We start from the raw sequence: 20,790 nt of genomic DNA, 5'->3' as shown, positions 1-20,790 counted from the left end.
CCTCAAGATTTTCCAGGCAAACCCAAAGCTGTGGGGCTGGCTGTGACGTGCGCTCCTGGTCAGGTCTCAGTGGTCACGGATGCTGTGAATCACTGAGCTGGGAATGACTCCTTCCTTCCTGCACGCACCGTTGCTCTGAGTTCTGATAAGAAATTCAATTGATTTTAATTAAAATAGTGCGAACTCCTGCATGACACTCTCAATTTAGTCTAAGAATAGCTTATTTAGATTTACTTTACACCTGTGCCTAATTGATTAAACCCAAATAAGCCATTTTCATTGCTAGAGTCGGTGCACAGGTTTAACTAACCCAGAACCAGTTTGTCCTTCCCAACGTGTGCAATAACAAAGAGCACACGAAGGCACGCAGTGAGTATTCGCTTGACTGTGAAACACAACATTAATCTGTCACCCCCTGACCCTGTGCTGTATTGCCAATACGTCAAACATCTTCACTCTGCTTAGCCCAAGCACATTCCATGCACTGTGCTCTTTGTCAATAACCGTTCAAATATTTCTCTGTCGGTAAAAGTCACCGCATTTTCCTGCCTCCTCCAGCATCAGCAGAGTTTCTTAGCTCTTCATGAAAATTCAAATGAAAAATATCGACAAGTTTTCCTTGTTTTTAAGCACACACAACAAGCGACTCCTTCTGCTTTTTCCCCAGCTTTGCAAAGGCAATGCAGTGCCTGTAAATTTTTAATTCCACCTTCATGTTTGAGTCAGACTTGAAAAACTGAGAACCTGTTTTTATGGGGGCTTTAGGAGAATGATTTTGGAGCATCTTAGCTTAGCTGAATTTCTGCAGACATATGTGTTAACTGTTTTATGGAGACCTTGAGATCCTTCAGGACTGAAGATGCTCTCACATGGGCAATAATTTATAATCACTGGCAAAACACACACACAAACACAAAACTGACGGAAAGAATTTGTTATCTGTAAGACAGGACACTACCCACTTCTGAAGCTCAGCCCCTCACCAGTGCTCCTCAGTACACTGTGCCACCTCCTTAACAAAGCTAAAAAGCTAACCCAGGCCAGGAGGAAGAGGTCATTAGAAACAGGCATCATGTGCTGCCTTTGCAATGTGAGCACTGCAGAAAGCCCTGGCAGGACCAAGCCTGGAGCCTGGCAGAATAGGTGCCCCAGCAACAACCAGGCTGCAATGGCAGGTGCCCCTTGGCAGCTGAGTTACCACCTGCAAACATTAGAAATTAAATTTGTTAAAAAGGAAGAAGAGTAAAGTATTTGGGAAGGTTTTTACTGGGTCTTCTGATATTTTTGTTGTTTGGAGAAGGCAGAGAGAACATGCAGGAAAGGAGAAGAGTGCAATGAAACTCACTAACTGTAGGCTCTTCCAAATGCAGTCAGTTATTTCTGTAACATTCTTTCAGAGACATTTGGGTTTACTGCTGTCTTAGACCCAGTCCCACAACAGATGTCTGCAAAGTCTTGCTGACTTCAGCAAGACATAGCTGTTGTTAGACTATGTTCTGGGACAAAGGCTCTACTGAATTATTTGCTCTACTGTCATACATATAGAATGATTTCTAAATCAAGATTTTTGGTTTCACAAAGAATTTGCAATTGTAGAGACATTAATTTCCTCAAACCTTTAACAATCCCCTTGTAAAGGGACAGCTATTGAACTTTCTCCATACTTTCTAATCCTGCTCTTACAGACTACTCATGAAGAGAACAAACTGGTGAGAGAAGAGGCACAAGCTACATCTCCCCTGAACTTTTATATGAGCTTCCTTAACTCCAGCATCCTATTTCTCTTAGGATGCTCCTTTTTGTCCTTTTGTACACATTCGCCAAATAGAAAACACATCACAGCAGCTCCAATGGGTCTGCCTCACATGCTGCCCTGGAATACCTTCTGACTGGCCATGATTTATCTGGCTGGTCAGAGGTTACAGTACACAGAAATGCAATTTCTTCCTTGCACCCGCTCTATCCTTCTTTGGCAACTTCAGGTGTCATCAACAATCTGCTACATGCCATTTCATGGCCTTTCTTCCAGTATTTTATTCAACTGATATTCCTTCTGCTGGGCAGCACTGCCTAGGAAATGCTAAAGCTCTTTTCTCTATATATATTTAATTAACTGATTTATGTACTAAAGAGTTAAAGATCCATCCACAATAGCTATGTCCTTGCAATGCTGTCAGCATGTCGCCTCAGTTCACACTGAAAGAAAATGTCTATTCATTCCTGACTGCATACAGATCTGGGACAGTGATCCTGTCTGGAAATTATTGTTCAGAATGGTTTCTCCATTCTTTCTCAATTTCAAGTTCCATTAAATACATTAATACAAAGGCTTTGAATTAAGATTTTGAGCTCAGTGCTTTGATGACCCCTCCTTGTGCCTGGCAACTGATGATCTCAAAGTCCTCTTAATTCTGCCAAAATAAATGAATTTGCCCATCTCCTGACTTTGTTCTAAATAGAATGCAGGAAATCTGTATGACTAGAAGAGTCTCTACTTTCTTTGCATATGTGTTGCTACACTGCTTAATCACCTCAGGTTTGTTTGTTTTTTAATCAGTGTCCCATGCTACCTTAGTGAAGTGCTCAGATGGCACATTAGCCACCTCTGACTGCCTGCCTGCTGGTTAAACCTGGCTGGGGGAAAGTTTATAGCTTTCCAGAGTCCAGTCCAGAGTAAGAGACAACACATATAATTTGCTTTCTTTTTAATTACTCGTTTAGTATATTGGCAGTGGCAAGGACAAATTACCAACTTGTACTTCATCTTATTAGTCAATGGCTGTACTACTTTTTCTACTATGAACTTCCACAAATATTTCTATCAGCAGCCTGCAGTTTAAATGATTAGAAGAAATAGTGAAAGCTAAGTGGACATAAGACATACAGTAGCTTTCATTAAACAATGTTAATTAAGAATGACTTGAGAATGTGCAGATTATATAAAGGAAAGTTTCTCCACAAACACTGCTACTTCATTAGCTATGATCTCAACCTGTGCTCTTTGAGGTAATGGGAATTTTTAGTTATCTCCAATGTGAACACGATGGGTCTCAGTGCAGCCAGGAATGCAGTACAGACCTAGGAAGAACAGGGCAGTTCAGAGTAAGAAAAGTCTTTACTAGATGAAGCTTCCATCCATTTCTGCTAATAGGTGCCCTAAGATCTCCAAAGGCTGATGTTTCCTATTCAAGACTTACAGAACGCAAAAACTTTATCTGCTCAGGTGCAGGATTGTTTGGTTTTTTTGTTTGTTTTTTTGAGTCCTTTATTCTCATATTTGAAATTAAATCAAAGTTTGATTATCATTTGCAGCACATTTTTATGCCAACATCCATCAAATTAGGCCACTAGGTACACTGTTTGCTCGCTTTCAAAATGTTTCCAGCTTGAGTTGCCTGGTATTTTTATCAAAGCAGATTCACAATTAAATCTTCAGAAAGCTAATTTCTGATCATCAAGAGATGAAAATATTGGCCTAACAGAAGTCAAGAATAGTATTCCCTGTCCGTTAGAGCTAGCTGACTAATAATGAGGGTGGAAAAAGAAGTGATCCAGCCCATGATCCCATTTAAGAACGTGATCCTGTTATAGGAGCACATGATGGGAGAAATAAAAACACTGAGCACTGCAAACCCACTAAAGAAATAATGACAGACAATTTTAGCAGCAAATATTACTTTTAAAAAGATTTATATTCAAGCAATTTTAGAACTTTGCAGACATGCTTTACTTTGACACGCATTTTATATAATAACTTCTAAGACCACAAACGGAATTTTCTCTAAGTCTCTCTAGGAAAAATAAGGAGAGATTAACCAACATGGCACTGGGCACTGTTTTACAGTGAGATGAAGTAGGAAAATGAACACAGGAGATGTTACTTAAAATGATTAACTTCACAAGGCCCAACATTTACATTAATTGCTTTACCTAGACAAATACCAATAAATATTTTCCGCAATATCTTCAATAACAGATCTTCACAGACATGCATATAATCAGCTTTCTATACCAAAAACTCCAAAGACTGCAATGAATTGACACCCAGTGCTCCCACTGCATGCTCACACTTCTATCCCAGTTATTGAGGTGTCAGTAGGGATGGTCTCTTCTAGCAGATCAGCTGCAGACCCATATTAAGCTGACTAGCATCTTTTACTAACTCACAGAAACACTTGTCTAGCATTTGCCCCACTTCTGGCTCTCTGTTGGTTTTGGTTGTTAGCTCAGACACACGCTGCTCAGACTGCCTGAGGAACAGGGGGCAGATCCATACAATACGCTCTTCAAAACCTTTGCTATGTTCACAGATAATAACTTGAGATTAACATTAAGCACATGATACATTGGCTCACGTTACATTACTTCAACTGTAGCATGTCACGTTATGTCAGCCAAGGTCAGCATTCAGTGTGACATGATATGATCTAACACGATGCAGGGTTATTGCCTCCTGTGTTAGGAATCTCAGGCTAAGAAACAGAAATAGAACAAGCAGATGCACATAACAGATCACTTCATAATACTCCTGGGAAAAAGAATCGTTATTGAATGCTCTGCAAATTTTGCCCTGTATGCTTCTTCCTGGATTCACTTGGGCCTCCAAAGTACCATGATCTGTCTCTCTCTTTTTCCATTTTTTTTTTTTCTGGTGCTTGGATCTCACCACATTTCAGCTAATTCAGTGGACTGCATGAGCTGTGATCACTAGGAGTATTTTCTGCTCTCCTAGACTTCACTGACCTCTGTTTCATGAATAACATGAGTGACAGCACTGGCGGTCCCAGAGGAGCACTGAGCGATGTGTAGTTTCTGGCCTGCAGAGTGACAAGCCATAGGAAAGAAATATTTAGCTGCTGTACCAGGCTCAATGTGTATCAGAAGAGAATAAAACTTTAAAAGCACTGATAAGCCTTTCAGAGGTTTTAGCTTGCTTTCACACACTGCATAGCTTCCAAGTTGCAAACTCTGTTCTCTGCTCAGTTACACCCACAGAACTGCATCTGTGCTTTGAGGACACAGTGACACAAAGTTAAATTCAGCCATATGAGTCAAAGTGACTGGTTTTACTCCTGCAGTTCTGTCGTAGGGCTGTAACCTCCCGATTTCACTCTTTGTGCATAGCCAATATGTGAAGTGTGAGGATGATGCTTGCACAGCTTTACTCATATAAACGCCAGCCAGATCCACAAGGAAGACAGACAGGAAATTCTCATATTAGGTTAAACCTTTGGTTTTAAATTAGAAGTAATAAACTCTCATAAACTACAGCAGAGTTATCTCAGTGGCTACTGAGATAATGTAATATCTGGCAAAACAAAAAAGTGCAGCTTCCAGAGCCCATCCTGTTTCTGATACAACATGAGGATGTATCGTTTTGAGAACAAAAGCTGAGCTAATCACAGCCGACGTCATATTTCTCTATTTTCTGTTTGCCTTTGTAAACATGAAGGCAATGTTTTCCTCTTAGTATTCTGTGACAACAGAAAACACAAGCATTATTTTATTAACCTTTAAATGTGATTTGGTTATTCTCTTTCCATTTCAGCTCTGGAGCTTTGATGTCTGAGTGACATTGGATATATCTTAAGGGCTCAAAAAAAAAAAAAAAAAAAAGTTCAATAGGCTTCATAGCCTCAGCATAAAATACAGAACAGGGAGAGAAAAATAAATAAATAAGTACATGCACACATATTTTCCTCTTTTATGACTTTGAAAAGCCACAGCTGTCATTTGGTTCCTCGCTCTTTCCTCAGGCTAAAGATCATCTGATGAGATAGGAATAAGCGTGGTAGAATCCTTAGATTGGATGTGGAAAAGCCAATATTTTCACCTAGTCAGCTAGCATAGCTTTAAAAAAAAAAAAAAAAAAAGAGGAAAAAAAAGCCACCTCTTAAGCCATTTGCTATATCCTCACATACACCCAAAAAACTGTTCCCCAAACTCAGGGAATGCTGACATCAGCACTAACACTCAGCAGCTGCCTTCTATCCCTGTGTGCTCCCCAGAATCCAGCAATAAACTGGAATCCTGGGTCAATTTTCCAAAATCTAAAACCAAAACAAACACTAATTCCAGACAATAAATAAATAAATAAATAAAAATCCTTGGAGCAAAATGTAGGGGATTTCATATCTCTGAGACACCTTCAGCACTGCAGTCCCAAACCTTAATCCTAAATCTAACCCCATAATTGCATTAAGACAGCCTGACACTACAGAAGACAGAACATGGGTTTAAGACCTCCATTGGCAGCAGCCTCTTGTAACTGCAAGAAATAAGCTGGATTCCTTCACACCTTCAGTATCTAACCCCTAACAGAAATGCTAAAAAAATCCCAGAAGTTTTGAGTCAGAAGTACCATTTAAATCTTTTTACTCTGTGATCCTGAGTCCAACCCTAATACAAATCTTCACAGCAGCAAACACGCTCAGAGAAACAAGAAAATACCAGTGTATGAGAAATACTTTGGGTTGAGTCCGTAAAGGAGAAAAGAATAGGGCAATGCCTTGTACCAGCACCAGATCTCCTCCAGCTCTGCGCATTTGCAGGGTCCAGCACTACACTGAGTTACATAAATGCACCATCCCTCCTTTCCTTACTCAATTATCTGCTTGCATTATTTTTTCACTTAGATCCTGCCCTGATCAAAACAAACAGATCCAAGTTACATATTGTACTGTTCTGTCACTTGTCAGCTAGTAAAGGCAGAAAGTAAAGCAACAGGGTGATGTAGTGACTATAACTAATGTTGCTAAACATCACAACTTTTTTAGCAAGTCTGGCTTCTCCCTTCAGTAAGCAAGAGACATAACTGAGCTTGGTGACAATGAAGAAAAATCTGCTTGTTTGGGGACATGGGTGTATTTCACTGTCAGAATTAAGGGAGATCCAGTAGCAGCGAGGTGTTCTGATTTAAGCTAAAGGCAATTCTCTCCAGAGAACTGGTAAATTCCCAAATAATCTATGCCCAGGCAAAAGCTTATGTAAAGCACAGTTCAATTTCTTGCAAGGGATTAAAGAAAGGAAATGGACATTTACATTTCAATTCCACAATAATATTCACTGCAAGTCTTTGCTCTCTTGAAAATAAACCTGACAAAAAAAGCATTTTTTTTTTTCCAAGGCTTCTGCCAGATCTAAGCAGGGTATGATTTTGAAAGAGCATGCTGAACCTCCAGAATCGCTTTGTAAAAATCTGGACTACAAAATACTGTTCAGAAAAACCACAGAGCTGCAACAAGAAGTCAGATTAAAGTGCAAATGGAGAAAGATCTGGTATAGAAAAGCTGTAACAAAAGGCAAAAAGGGCCAAAAGCACCAGCCATCCTATAGGGAAAAAACCCTGTGGTCAATCCACCTGCATTGCTAATTGGGTAGGGTAGTGCCAGTGCAGAATTGAATAGGAGCATCACTGTTAAGTGCCTGCCTGAGCAATTTAGCATACTTCAAATATTCCAAATCCATTACACTTTGAATTAAAAACATTTTTTAACCTACAGAAAGTTTCAAGAAGGAATGAATAATCATGGTATACTTTGTCTGCACATAGAATTTTTTGGCTCGAACACCACATACCCTAAATCTCTTTATTTTCTCATCTGTCAATCTTTATAATAAAAATTCCCACTCAAGCTGAACAGTTGCCTTCTGAGACCTCGTCTGCTCATGGCACTGATTCCCCAGCTGAAGCCAGGCCTTTGCTGAAGATGTCATTATCATCTGTTCGCCAAACAGCTTTGTCATATGCAAAAGATTGCAACTTCACGTAGGAGACTTGAAGACAGTATAGATGGTGCTTTTAAAGAACAGAAAATTTCCTTCCATGTAAATGCCCCAAGCAAATGAACAACAGCATAGAAAGGTGCAGAGCACAGAAGTTAGTATATGTAAAAGGATTAAAAATAGACTTGTTTTTTAAAAATGCCACAGAAAAATGAGCGATCTTTTAATAAAGTTCTTGGAAAATCATACTTTACTGAAGGAAAAACTGTAAATCAGGTTTTTAGGTTAGAGAAAGAGGAAAAAAGGAAGAAAAATGAGATTATGCGTGGTTCAGATGAAGCTATTCTTGATGTCAATTAGGATGATGTTATTGGAAAATACATAACAATGTTCTGATCGTGTGGAAGTTGGGGCCCTGTGCTGTCTTTCCAGTCATTAATTGGGCTAAGAAATTTTGATATTGGTTTGACTGATATTTGATATAATGACCTTCAAAGCATGAAAAAACTGCCTTAACCAATGCCGCTTAAGTAAAGGCAGCGTAGTCAGAAGATAAGCTGCAATACAGCAACAACCTCCGGGTTATTTCACTTAATGAGGACTGTCCCACGGCAGCAACGAGGGATTGTGGCATTCTGATACGCCGAGAGAACCATCTTGCTGGCCTTGAAGCGGAAAAACTGATGCAGTGCCGTGAACAAGGCTTAGATTGGCAAAGGGAGGGAGAGATGGGGGATTCCAAGAATCGGATTAGCTTTAACTGGAATCCTTTCATATCGCCAGGATAGATGAACAAGCAGAAAAACAGAAATTGGGTAAACTCTGCCAAAAAGCATCCTGTCCCGGTAGCAATCTGCACAGTAAACTTGACACTCCTGCTTCATCATACAGTTTCCAATTCCAGTATCATTAAACAGTAATTGTTCTGCTCCACTTCTTGTTTTGAAAAATGCCACATTTTGCTCTGCCTTCATAACAGTCTCTTAAGTCACTGCTCTTCATACTCTCACAGTGAATGGCAATGAGAGCGAACCTCGCTGAACTGTATACGTTTATTTCTGGACTTTGAAGATGCCACCATTTATGTTAGTTCATAATTATTGGAGCTGTCATTTCCAAATGCCTCATAATATCTCCATGAAAAAGGGAAGTATGAAAAGGAAAATTTTCAAAAGGATTCAAAGCTCCTATTGTGGTTACTGGATACAGCCAGATACCACAGTTAAGTGGCTGAAGAGAAAGCAGAGAGCTCTTTTAAGAGTATGACCACAAATGACTTTTTCTCATTGACATCCATGTCAGAACTGAGAGCAGACCATGCACCCACACCACTGAAAGGACCACCTTTAAACTCAACTCACAGCTCCTACAAGCTGGAGAATGGCAATGACACTTCGTAACATCCCAGCATTTTGCCTCTGCAGGATATAAGAGAACTAAAGGAGATAGGTTTATCATCCAGGTTCAAAAATATCAAGTGAGGGCATGTGAATTCAGGTGAGAGCAATGCTTTAGTTTATAGAAAACAGAATGTGTGATACATTCAGAGGTGGGAAAGAGTGAGGTAGGACATGGTGAGAAAACAATACAATAAAAGTAAGACTGAGCAATCCAAACATAGTTCCAATAAGATAGATTGGAAAGAGAAACAGCAAATATCCATCTGAGTAAGCAATCTTCCACGGTTACCTTGATATCCAAATTTCGCTGCATGCTGCTTACTGTGCCTGGTACATTCTGGTGCTATAAGGCAGACCTGCTGAGCTATGCCCCTTCCTACTGAACTATGCTGTGTACATGAAGGACTGCATTTTTTTGCTGCAACTGGTGAAAAAAGTTTACAACAAACCCAACAGAGCAAAATCAAAGAATCAGCCACAGCAACTGTATGAAGCACTAGTGCAGGTTGCCCAGAAAGGTGGTGGCTCCCCCCACTCCTGGAGACATACAAGGTCAGGTGGGAGGGGTGTGAGCTCCTGATGGAGCCGTATGTGTCTCTGTTAATTGCAGAGAAGTTGGACTGATGACCTTTAAGAGTTCCTTCCAACTCAAATGATTCTATGCTTCTGGGAACTGGAGGGAAAGTGCACTGTGGCTGCGCTACACAGTGAGTGTTTCAGCAGGGTAACCAGAATAGAAAGCACTACACCAATATTATTGTTGTCACTATATTCAGGAAACTTATAACCACCTTGCAGCAATACACAGTTGATAACTGCACTGCTTTTTAGCCATCCTGTCTCAGTAATGCTGGGCAGTGAGAACACATCATCACAGCTCATCTTCAATGACCACTGGTTCACCCAGCCCAAGCTTCACGCCCAGTGGCACATCTCCTGCTGACCTTGCCAGCAGTCAGAGTCCTGACTCCCAAGTTCAGCAAAGTTCCTGCTGCCGAGAGGGCTGTTACACCCGCTTCAGTGGTGATATCTAATTGCTAGACTAACCACGCTTTTGACAGATGTGCTGCCTGCTGCTCTCTCACACCCTCTCAGTTGCAGACTGGAAACTGCAGCACTGATGCCCTCACACACAAGTGCAGAGAACCCCCAAACCCTTTTTGCTGTGATTCCTGCAGGGCCCCAGCTTGTCACCAGGGAGGCCAGTAAGCAGGAAGGGGGTTCACAAACTGCAGTGGAAGGGAGAAGATTTCCTATTGCAGTCAACAGAAAGGCTGAAACCTACAAGAGGACACAGAAGCAGAACCTAAGGCTGCTCAACGTAGAATAAGTTGTGGGTATTTATTGGAAAGAAGCTATAGACTGAAAGAAATAAGTTCAGACCATTCCAGGCATTGCCTCAAATCCCAAGTGAATTAACAACAGTGCATGTACAGAAATGCCACAACAGCACACAACAAGCCTCTCAGGAGCTTCCAGAACAGAGCAATTACCTCAAAACTGGGAAATCCTGTCTTGAGCACGAAGGTCACTAACACTGAGCCACCTTATTTTCTGCAGAGTGTTTTTAAGAGCCTTTAGTAAGAGTAAAAAGCTGGATTGCACACAACATATCAGCATGTTCACACTTCCCAAGACGAAGAAGAGCTGCAAAAAGCCTATGTGGTGAAACCATCTCTGCAAAAAAGAACATTCCCAGGAGGCTGGGGGTCTGTGCAGGTGACCTGCTATCCTTCAGTCATTACTTCTTGCCCATAGCTCCCCTATATTTAGCTAGTTACACAGAGGTGTTCTATGTGTTCTCATCTCAGACCAAAGTGAAATAGAGACCAAATATAATAGGAACAGGTTGCCCAGAGAAGCTCTGAGTGCTCCATCCCTGGAATCATCCAAGGTAAGGTTGGATGGGGCCTTAGGCAGCCTGATCTTGTGGGTGACAGCCCTACACACAGCAGGGGGTTGGAATTAGCTGATCTTTAAGGTCCCCTCCAACCTACCATTCTGTGATTCCCCATCCTTGAGTCACTTGGAGCATGAGCAGATGGAGGGAACAGGAGCAAAGAAGCAAAACTGAGCCTGAGAAAAAGGGTAGAGGAAGATTATTTAGTCTTTGTTTCTCACCATCAAACTCTATTGTAATTGACAATAAATTATTTTTTTTGCAGACTGAGGCTGTTCTGACCCTGAAGGCAATTGGTAAGTGATCTTCCTGCCTTCATCCTCACCCGTGAGCTTTTCTATCTCATTTTCTCCTGGTCTTGTTGAGAAGGACAGTAAGAGCATCTGGCAGCTGATGAAGGTCAGCCAGCACCCCCAACTTAGTAATTCCAGGGGAAATGGTTAGAAAAAGAAAAAACACAGAGGTATCATTATTTCCTCTCATAAATAAAATTAATTCTAATCAGATATTCCTGGAAAACCCAGTTCTGTCAGTGTTACAGCAAATGTGAACTCTGCATCTCTATCCTTCTTGATAAAAGGAAAATATCAAGCTAAAAGAAAAGAAGACTTAAAAACCTTACGCAGAGCATTCAACTAAAAACAATGACAGAATAAATAGCAAAAGGAATCCCTTTGCTGAGAAGTTAACAGACCTACAGTGAATTCTATATTCATTTTAATAGTGAGAATTACAAGGAACAATTATTTGTTCTTCCTGTTAAATTAAAACAGATATGTAAATTCAATTGCCATATCTTGAGTAGTTGTGCGAAAGGGTGGAAGTCATGCAATCTTTTCTCACAATTACTCACTTCTCAACAGATAAATACAGGACTACTAAGGAAAGCCAAGGATCCCTTAAGATCTCTGCTAAGCTAAATATTTGTTCTACCAGAGTTGCAAATAACTTCTAAGTAGCATTTCCCATTACAAATAGTGTATTTTTTTTTTTAATTCTAGTGTGTCTCTAGTTCTTTCAGATGTAACCTCAGCCCTGGTTTTATGAAGATTGCCCCAGTAAGCAGTTTGATTTTCCGTCACTTGGACAAAGGTTATTTACTTGCAAGTTCAAATCAAATTCAACTGCCAGGTAGAAAACACCTTCTAAAGAACTAGCAGAACTGCGAAAGACATATTTTCACTCAGAAAACACGCTGTCTAGATAAGATTTCTCAGATGGACAAGACTTCCCTAATTTTGGACCAGCCACAGCATGGAGGTCCTCAAGAGGCAAAGTGGGATTGACTGGCTTCTGGCCAGCAGGGCTCTGGGAGAGCAGTGGCTGAGTGTTGCAGGTTACAAAGGACTGCCTCAAGTAACCTGAAAGGGGCATCGAGATGGTAGGCCAACTGAGGGGCTGTGAACAGGAGAAACAGCACTTTGGAAAAGCCCTGAAAGAGAGGGATGCCATCGGGATGCAACAAGGTATGGAGGAAGCAGCAAGAAAACTCCAAGTCCTGCTGGCAAGAGCGTGGTTACTGGAAGGACAGTCTGTCTCCTGACACTTTCCAAAGCTTTTTCTCTCCCACAGACCACCTGCAAGTCCCCTCCTCTCTATCCACCTCCTTGGGCCAACGGGAATGAGAGAAAGCAATAAAGCATCTGACCTTACAGGATAGAAAAAGAGGAAAAGGAAGGGCTGTAGAACATCCATAAGGAAAAGGGCATTCTCTTTTATTGCTGATTAATAAGGACATGGAAGCTGCTTCAGAGAAGAGCTGCTCTTGATACAGTAAAACTGCTCCCCACCTTGCAACTCCTTCCATCCCTTCCTTGTGCAGGCAGGAGGGAGAAGCACAGCACAAGCCAAAACAGCCAGTTTTCATCTCCTCAGCCCCAGGCATGCCCAGCAGGCAACCGCAAGCTGATGAAGTAGGCAATGACCTGTTCTTCCAAAGCCCAGAACTGGCTCTGCTATTTTCCTCTTGGAAAGTGAGCACAAACACCCAAGTGTTAGCAATTAAAATGATGCAATACGTGACACAGTCAGAAATAACCTAGTAATTGGATGCTTATATGCCGTACTGCAGATAAGCCTGTGCTGATATTACTTGAACTTTTATGTCTTTCACTGAGATATTTGCCACAGTGCCCATTTTGCTCTCAGCTCTCAAATCAGCATGATGAGTTAGTCTTATCACTGGTCATGGGAATCCTGTGTGGACAGAGGGGATTTACCAAAGCCAGAAAATAATGTAACTTCTGCTTGCAGATACGTTGAGCTGTGTTCTTTTTTTTTTTTTTTTCCATTAATCTTCAAAGCTATGCAATAATATTAAAAACTGAGCCACCTCAAACAGCATGGTAAAGTGGACTAGAGGAACACACACAAGCTATTTTAAGAACTGCAGAGTATTAACAACATTTAAATAAGGCAAGAAGCCTGATGGAGCATCGACCACAAGCTAATGATAAGTTTCAATGTGAGGCACTGAAGATCAAACATGGTTTGGCATCCAGAACAAGAGACTCAGTTGCTTTTGCAGGCAGAGCTGCATATTGCAGGGCATGGGGCAGCACTTCCTTGCAATACCAGGTGTGTCTGCCCATGACAAGGTGGAGCCAAGCAGAGAAACATGATGCAATCTCTGCCCAGCCCCTTCACAGCTATTTCAGATCCTAACAACAACAGTCATGTAAACGTGATGCTCCTGCCTGGGCATGGCTCATCAGCCTTTCTGAGTATTTTGCAACGTAGCTATTCTACTGCCTGCTTCACAAGAACTGGTCATACAGACATAGCTCCTTGTCTCCTTTTTCTGCCTTACTGTTTTAGATCTGATGCACTGTTAGGCAGGGAACATGGGACTGTTTCAGCATGCCAGGTGCCAGGCTCATCACTGCCAGCTGGACAAGGCAAACAGAAGCAGGCAGCCAGCACTGCAGCAGCACTCAGAACAGAAGAGAATGAATGTGGGTTTCTCAGCCTGATTAAAGTTAGGTGACTCCAAAGTTACTAAGAAATTGACAATGATGCAATTGTAAAAAGCATAAAAATCCTCAGATCTGCACATGAATGGAAAATACACATCAGAGAAGCTGGTGGCTGAGTAGGTGTCTATGTGCTATGTAACAAGTGCTTGATTTCTGTTAGAGTAGCCCATGTAAAAATAGATGTTTTCTCAGGTCATATTTACTAGTGTTCCCACTTCAAATAAAACACCCACAACAGCTATTTTGGGGAACAATTTATCTGTGTGTATATGGTGTCCTACTACTACCCCACACTTCGAAAACTTGGCAACATCTCCCAGTCAAAACACTTAGAGGTCTTGCCCAGAGCTTTTTTCTCATGCAGATAAGGCTTACTCATGCTCAGTGCTCACAGGGATTTGAATGACATTTATATGAGTTAAGGTCCACAAGAAAAGATCTTAAGTGTGGTCGTGGAGAAGTCAGCATTTCCATATCTAATTAAATAAATTTGGATAGGTATATTTATGAATAGGATTAAACCATTATTAATACAGCAGTTTGGCAATGGAAGCATATCTTTTAATTATCAAAGAGTTTTTGGATAGGATTTAGTCACCATAGAAATTCTGTACTTTGATATATTGCATGCTGTCAGGGTGGTTTTTTGCTTTTTCCTTGCCTAAGTCAACCAACTACATACCATGCCTCCAGCAAAAAGTAGCCATTGAACTGATCACTCCTTAAATTTCATTTCCCAGTCACACTTAATAACTGTCGAACCCCAGTCCCTGCAAGGGACAGAAGAGCATCACAGCGATACAGAGCTCACATCCGCTTCTGTGACACCGACTTGGGTACTGCTGGCACTAGAAACACCCTACTTTGGCATGGGGTGCCTACAGGCCCAGAGTAGAGGTTAGGGACTGTAAGATTAAATAAGGAAAATGTAGGGAAGTGGGACTCTGCTGGCTTGTTGTTGTTAAATCTGACTTCAAACACAAGTGCCTGATGTTTTTAAAGATAAAGCTAACAAGAAACCAAGAAAGATGCTTCATTCCTATCAATGCACACAAAACTTATCCTTCAGGTGCTTCCTTGAATGCTACAAAACTGATTTTGATTAATGCAGTCACACGTACGCAACTTAGATACAGTTCTTTTCAGTCTGTCAATACATTTTACCAAGTCTGCTTGTTAGGAAAAGCAAGTGATCCCCCATAGTCATCAGCATCAGACAACACAATGTGGACCTTGATAACTTCTTATAAACCTTTTAATTCCTTAAAAAAATTCTATCAATGAAAGTAGAAACTACTGAATATATTGTTTGAACATCATAGTAGCAACCTTGTTACAGAAAGAAATGGTGAATTAACTGTGTCCAGCGAGCCCTGGACTGCCTTCAAACAAGCCTGTTGGCTCCTGAACATTATAATATTAATACAGCTGCATTAGCTTGTTCACATTAACAAACGGGTGTGGGAAGGTTTAGCTGTCTGCCTGGCAAAGTAGTTCTGCCTATTTGGTTTCCAATGGGGCATTGTTTTATGCTCAGTCCTGAAAGAAGATCAAAGTTTGTCAGAGCCTCAGCGTAGGCGTTCAGTGCCTGCTGGTGGGCTGTTCCTCCAGCTCCCATTGCAGAGAAAAGGCGTCTTGTGAAGAATCGACACTGTATTTCATCGATGTCATTTGTAATCCTTTTTAACAGATTAAAATTATGGGCTGCCTGGTTTTCAAACACAGCATCATCCAATTTGCATGGTCCAGGTCCTCTTCTGCAATGAATGATGGGCTCAGTAAGTGATATTTACTGGTCCGTCATGCCACCGCACTGCAGCTAATACGCACTGAACCTTCACCAAGGCAGTGTGGAATTAATTCTCAGAAGCAATCAACATTCATTTGACTTTTTTCCTAATTTACCTCTGCATCTGACTCCAGTGATTTCACATCAGGAGAAATAGGCAAACCCTTGAGCGCTCTCAAAAATATCAAAATGGAAACTGCTAGAAATCTATAAGCACCAAGGATTTAATTTTCACTGATGATCCATGATCTGGAAGTCAGCAAGCATGGGATAACTTCACTAGCATTTTAATCTTTGAAAATCTCTCCCTGTTGCCAGTTATATGTATTTACACTTTTGCACTGCAAGACCAAGGGCCACTCTAAACCATCCGCTCCTATAAAGTCACACACTTGCACAGGTTACACAGACTCACATCAACAAAATGACTATTTTTGTCCTCCAGAGGTCTCAGGGGCTTTCAACTACTGAAATTAACCCTCAGCCTTCAGCTCAACCCTGTAGTTTTACAGAGCTCCACAGCATCTAAGATATCACTATCTACGTTTCCTAAAATAGAAATGACTTAAAATACAATACTGAGGTTTTAAAACGACCACTTCAGAATCCACATCATAGCCATACCTGCTGACAGCATGAGCACGATACATAACAAAGCATCACAACTCTGCTGATGTTGACATCTGCCTGAAAGATCTGTGGATCCTATATCATGCCAAAAGTGACATTTAGATAGATGAATGTATGTCTTTCAGTTTCACTTGTTTGTATACACACAGGTAATATATGCACAGTACTCCCACGTAAAGACTTCCCTTTGGAACCAAAGTGTTATGAATATAGCTGCTGTTTCAGTGTCAGGGGAGCCAGTATCTTCCTTGCAATGCACAACTCACTGAATCTCGCTAAGGCAGCACATGAGCCTCTGCTGCAGCTGCTGGGAGCAGTAGGCTGTCGCCCCCTGTACCTGGCAGCATGACCTCCATCCCCTCCAATCCTCAGGCAATCTCCCAAGCAGAGGGACAGGCAGCTCAATCCTCTGTGTGATATGGATACTGACATTTCCTGCAGACGGGAACTTCTTAAGCAATCTCTTTGAAATAATCAGTGCTTGATTTACATAATTTCAGAACATAGTTAAGCCTGAAAGCACCATCTCTGCAGCTTCAGGACTCCTCATTCAGCAGTGGCTCCAAGCCTTGCTGGGCATCCCCTGTCCCATCAGCCCCAGTGAACCGACAAGGAGCTCAAGGACCTGGGAGCCATAAAACAGCAAGAAACCACAGAACTTGGGAATTGCGGTTCCTGTGCTTCCAGTTGTGTGGCACATTGCCCAGAAGTCCTCAGAGCACCCATGACATCTGCCAGGTCTTCAGGGATCTCTGAAGGCATCCAGCATGTCAAGGCTATCCCAGAGCCACAGACCTCACAGCTCGCCAGGAGCCATGCAATCAGGCATGAAGCCTGTCAGAACCCATCGAGTGTCTCTGCAGAAAATCACTGAAACTGATGGTTCTGCAGAATAATTTGGTATCAATGAATACGTCTTTTCTGATGGAAAAATATTCTGTCAGCAAGTTCCCAGCTAGCTCCAGTCTGTCGATCCCTTAGGGAAGTGAAACATCAGTAGAGCTGCTACAACGATGTCCAAAGTTCTTGTAAAAAAAAAAAAAACTGTTTAAAGATAATTGATTTCAAATGTTATGCAAATAAATAAATAAATAGATAAATAAATATTTTTAAAAATCAGACTTCTGTTTTTCACTTCAGAAAATACAACTGTCCAGTTAATGAGGTGCAGGCCTGGCCCCATATTTCATTCTTCACAATAATACATATAATCTGTAGCCCCATTGTGCCCTAACATTTTCCTTCCCTTTGTCCTGACTGCAAGCTCTCTGAGGCACGGTCCTTCTCCTTCTTCATTCCTGACCAGCAGCTTGAGCAACTACGTGAGCAACAAGTTGCTATCAGCAGCAACCCTGGCATGTTCTACTTAGAGGAGTGACCTCAGCAATGTATTTCCACAGTGATTTGGTCCTTAACTATCATGTAGTTCCCTGCAGTTTTAAAAGCATTTTGCATAAACAATTCTCTCTCTAAAGCTCAGAAAAAAATCTGTCATGTAATGTTTTGGGCTCCTTTAAAGGCATGCATGCAGTCAAGTAAAAAAAGGGTGGTTTTATAAATTTAATTCCACCACTGCTTTTAAAACTCTAGATAGATGCCTTCCTGTCATCACCACTGTGCTGTCGTTAGATATATTTTGCCTTGCTTCTGCAAACAGCACAGGCAACATCAGGAAGGAAAAGTTCTCCTCAAAATATTTAAATAGAAATGGAGTAAGATATTATTTATCCTTATGTTTCTGTGAATCCTCATAATGCAGTATTTTCTCAGTTCTGATCATTCCAGACAAAAACCATCTAATTCATTTTGTAACATCACAGAGCATTATTGCAAAGCATCCCTAGTGAATCCAAGCTATACAAACTAGCTCTAAAGCTTTTAATTTGTCTAAAGAGATGCTTAAGCTGGATCAAGCACACTCAGGTGTTACAAATCAACAAAGGAGTCTGAAAATTAATCCTTTGAGAGAATGCGAATTGCACCAACTAGTATCACTTTCATCTCAGGTGATTTAATATGCAAACATATTGCAGCAATAATTAATTGCCCCATATTTTTTAGAATTTTTAACTGTTAGAAGAATATTGTTTTAGAATTTTATTACTATTCAGTTTCCAGAATGATTTATCCCACATTTAGAACAATATTACTTGCTCTATTGCATACAACTAACGTTTGCCAAGATCTAAAATCTACATTTGTAACTACTGATTTTCATGTGTGCAACCTACTCATGCACACTACCTGGAATTTCATTTCTTTCCTCAACTTCCTACTGAATTAAAGTAGAAGAGCATCATTTGTTATGCTAACAGCTCAAACAGTGAGATTACTTAGTGTTTTATACCTCAGACACCTCCCTTCAGATAATTACTTCATAAACAGGAAAACTAAACTAATGAACGCAGACAGTTTGAAACATATTGCAAATCCTGAGCTAAAATCCACTGAAACCAGCTGAAAACAAGAATTCCATTGACATCTACAGTTTTGGGTCTGCACTCCATAAATAAGATAATAAAAATACAGATATATAACCACAACTTCCTATTCTTTGTGTTATCTTGATTAAGAATCTTTCCAAACCTCTGGGACACAAAAGACACCAGGGAATCTGATGGACTCTGGCAGAGGAGCATCCTAACAATTTTGGATACTCTGTGACCTGATGAGCTGAAGTCTGCAGAAAGACCTGAACAGTTACATTCTTACTGCCATCTGGCAGAATTCTGGCTTGGCGCACACCTACCAGCAGTATTCCCCGTTCTACAGTTCAGAATAAGCCCTACATTATTCCCCATAAAATGCCAACAACATGCTCCCCAGAATGCTTAAATTACACACAGCATTCCTTACCACGGGCAGCAAACATTGCTCCGGATTCCATCATAAATGACCAGCAATCAGTACCTGCAGAAAGGCACCATCTTTGTAGTCTTTTTCTCTTACAGTCTAATCACAAATTCTGTTTTTACTTTCCTTTTCAAACCCTGATTTCAACACATTTGAAAGGTAAGCAGCATGTATACATTACTCAGAACAGTATTATACTACCTATATCTTTAAGCACCAACCTGCTCCTTTTCTTACAGCCTTAACATCAAAAGACTTGCAATACTAGCCACGGTTAAATGGCTGATGAGCTTCCACCACTGCATACTGCATAGCCTGACAGTTTTCTGGAGTCCTTCCACTCTCCCATCTGTACCTCAAGACTGCCTCATTGCATGCCCACCTGAGCTTGTACACCACCTGGCTCTGGGGGCTGCGCTCAAGAACGAGGGCTCTTTGCTACTGCTAGACTACAGAAAAATTAAAACACACATCAGGTTGATGCACAAGTTTCTTCATGTGGAAAAGGATTTACAGTTTGTTTTTCATTTTATACTAGTTGGTAAAATTTTTGTGAACTCCAGAATCTTGTTAGGAAGCGACACTACAAGGAAATATTGAGTCAATTGCTCATTAGAAACCACTGAATTCCATTTGGGAAGAGAATAGTTTCTTGGATATAAATAAGGTGATCCTTCAAATCTCTAGCTATAAAAGGAAACTTGGCCATATCCTGATCTGTATTAAAACAGTATTTGTAAAGTATGGAAGGATTATAGTCACAGTAAGTAAAGCATAAGTAAACATTCTACTGATTCAAAAACACTTCTCAAACACAAGGGTTGCTCCAGAAATAACCAGAACCTCCTATTTTGTTATGTTGGCCCACAATGGCTGAAGCAGATGTTGGTTGTACAGCAGTAGAGGGTAAACCTTCCCACCAACATTCCATTACATGATGTTGTCGTGTGACAGGTAGCAGCCGAGGGCAGTTTGACAAAATGGTGTCCGACATGGAAGTTGCAGATGAAGCAAAGGTGTGTCACTGAATTCCTCCATGTGAAAAAAATGGCACCCATTGGCATTCACTGCCACTTGCTGAACATTTATGGAGACCAAACATTGGATGCGAGCATAGTGAAGCAGCAGGTGGTGCATTCCAGCAGTGTCAACAGCAGGTTACCTCCACTGGTATTTCTACAAGTTCAGCATGCAGGCTTTTGTTATCTCTAGTAAAAATTCATAACCAATAGTGGTGACTATGTTGAAAAAGTAGTATTTGTAGCTGAGGATTTGGTCTACCAAACAACGTTATTTTGCTCTTTGTATCTGTTGTAATTCCCATAGAAATAAGTAAAAGGCTTTACTTTTGGAGCAACCTACATACTTAATCTGACTGGTGTTCCAAAGAATAAAAGTACTGGAAAAATAAATAAAAATTGAATTATTGCAGGTATAGTCAGTAAAAAATGCTGCTAGCTATAGAACTGTCTGATGGAAGGAAAAGATTATGCTTTGTTGGAAGAATTAGGTTTCCTA

At 40.8% G+C, this 20,790-nt stretch overlaps 1 long non-coding RNA gene across 8 annotated transcripts in view; it reads right to left on the bottom strand.

Moving 5' to 3' along the window:
* The window catches only part of LOC128075321 (uncharacterized), a 125,352-nt gene that overhangs the window by 47,179 nt on the left and 57,383 nt on the right, over positions 1-20,790 (bottom strand). Inside the window, exon 4 of one of the 8 annotated variants that reach the window (XR_008203738.1) lies at positions 11,123-11,201. The exons of the other annotated variants lie outside the window; for them this stretch is intronic. This is a non-coding gene — a long non-coding RNA (uncharacterized LOC128075321). The remainder of the gene's footprint in view (positions 1-11,122; positions 11,202-20,790) is intronic. 8 annotated transcript variants of the gene reach the window in all.

The sequence above is a fragment of the Tympanuchus pallidicinctus genome, unplaced genomic scaffold (assembly GCF_026119805.1).
Source record: "Tympanuchus pallidicinctus isolate F22 unplaced genomic scaffold, pur_lepc_1.0 scaffold12, whole genome shotgun sequence".
NCBI classification, from domain to species: domain Eukaryota; kingdom Metazoa; phylum Chordata; class Aves; order Galliformes; family Phasianidae; genus Tympanuchus; species Tympanuchus pallidicinctus.
Note: the sequence above shows the minus strand (reverse complement) of the source record. Positions and strands in the feature narration are given on the sequence as shown.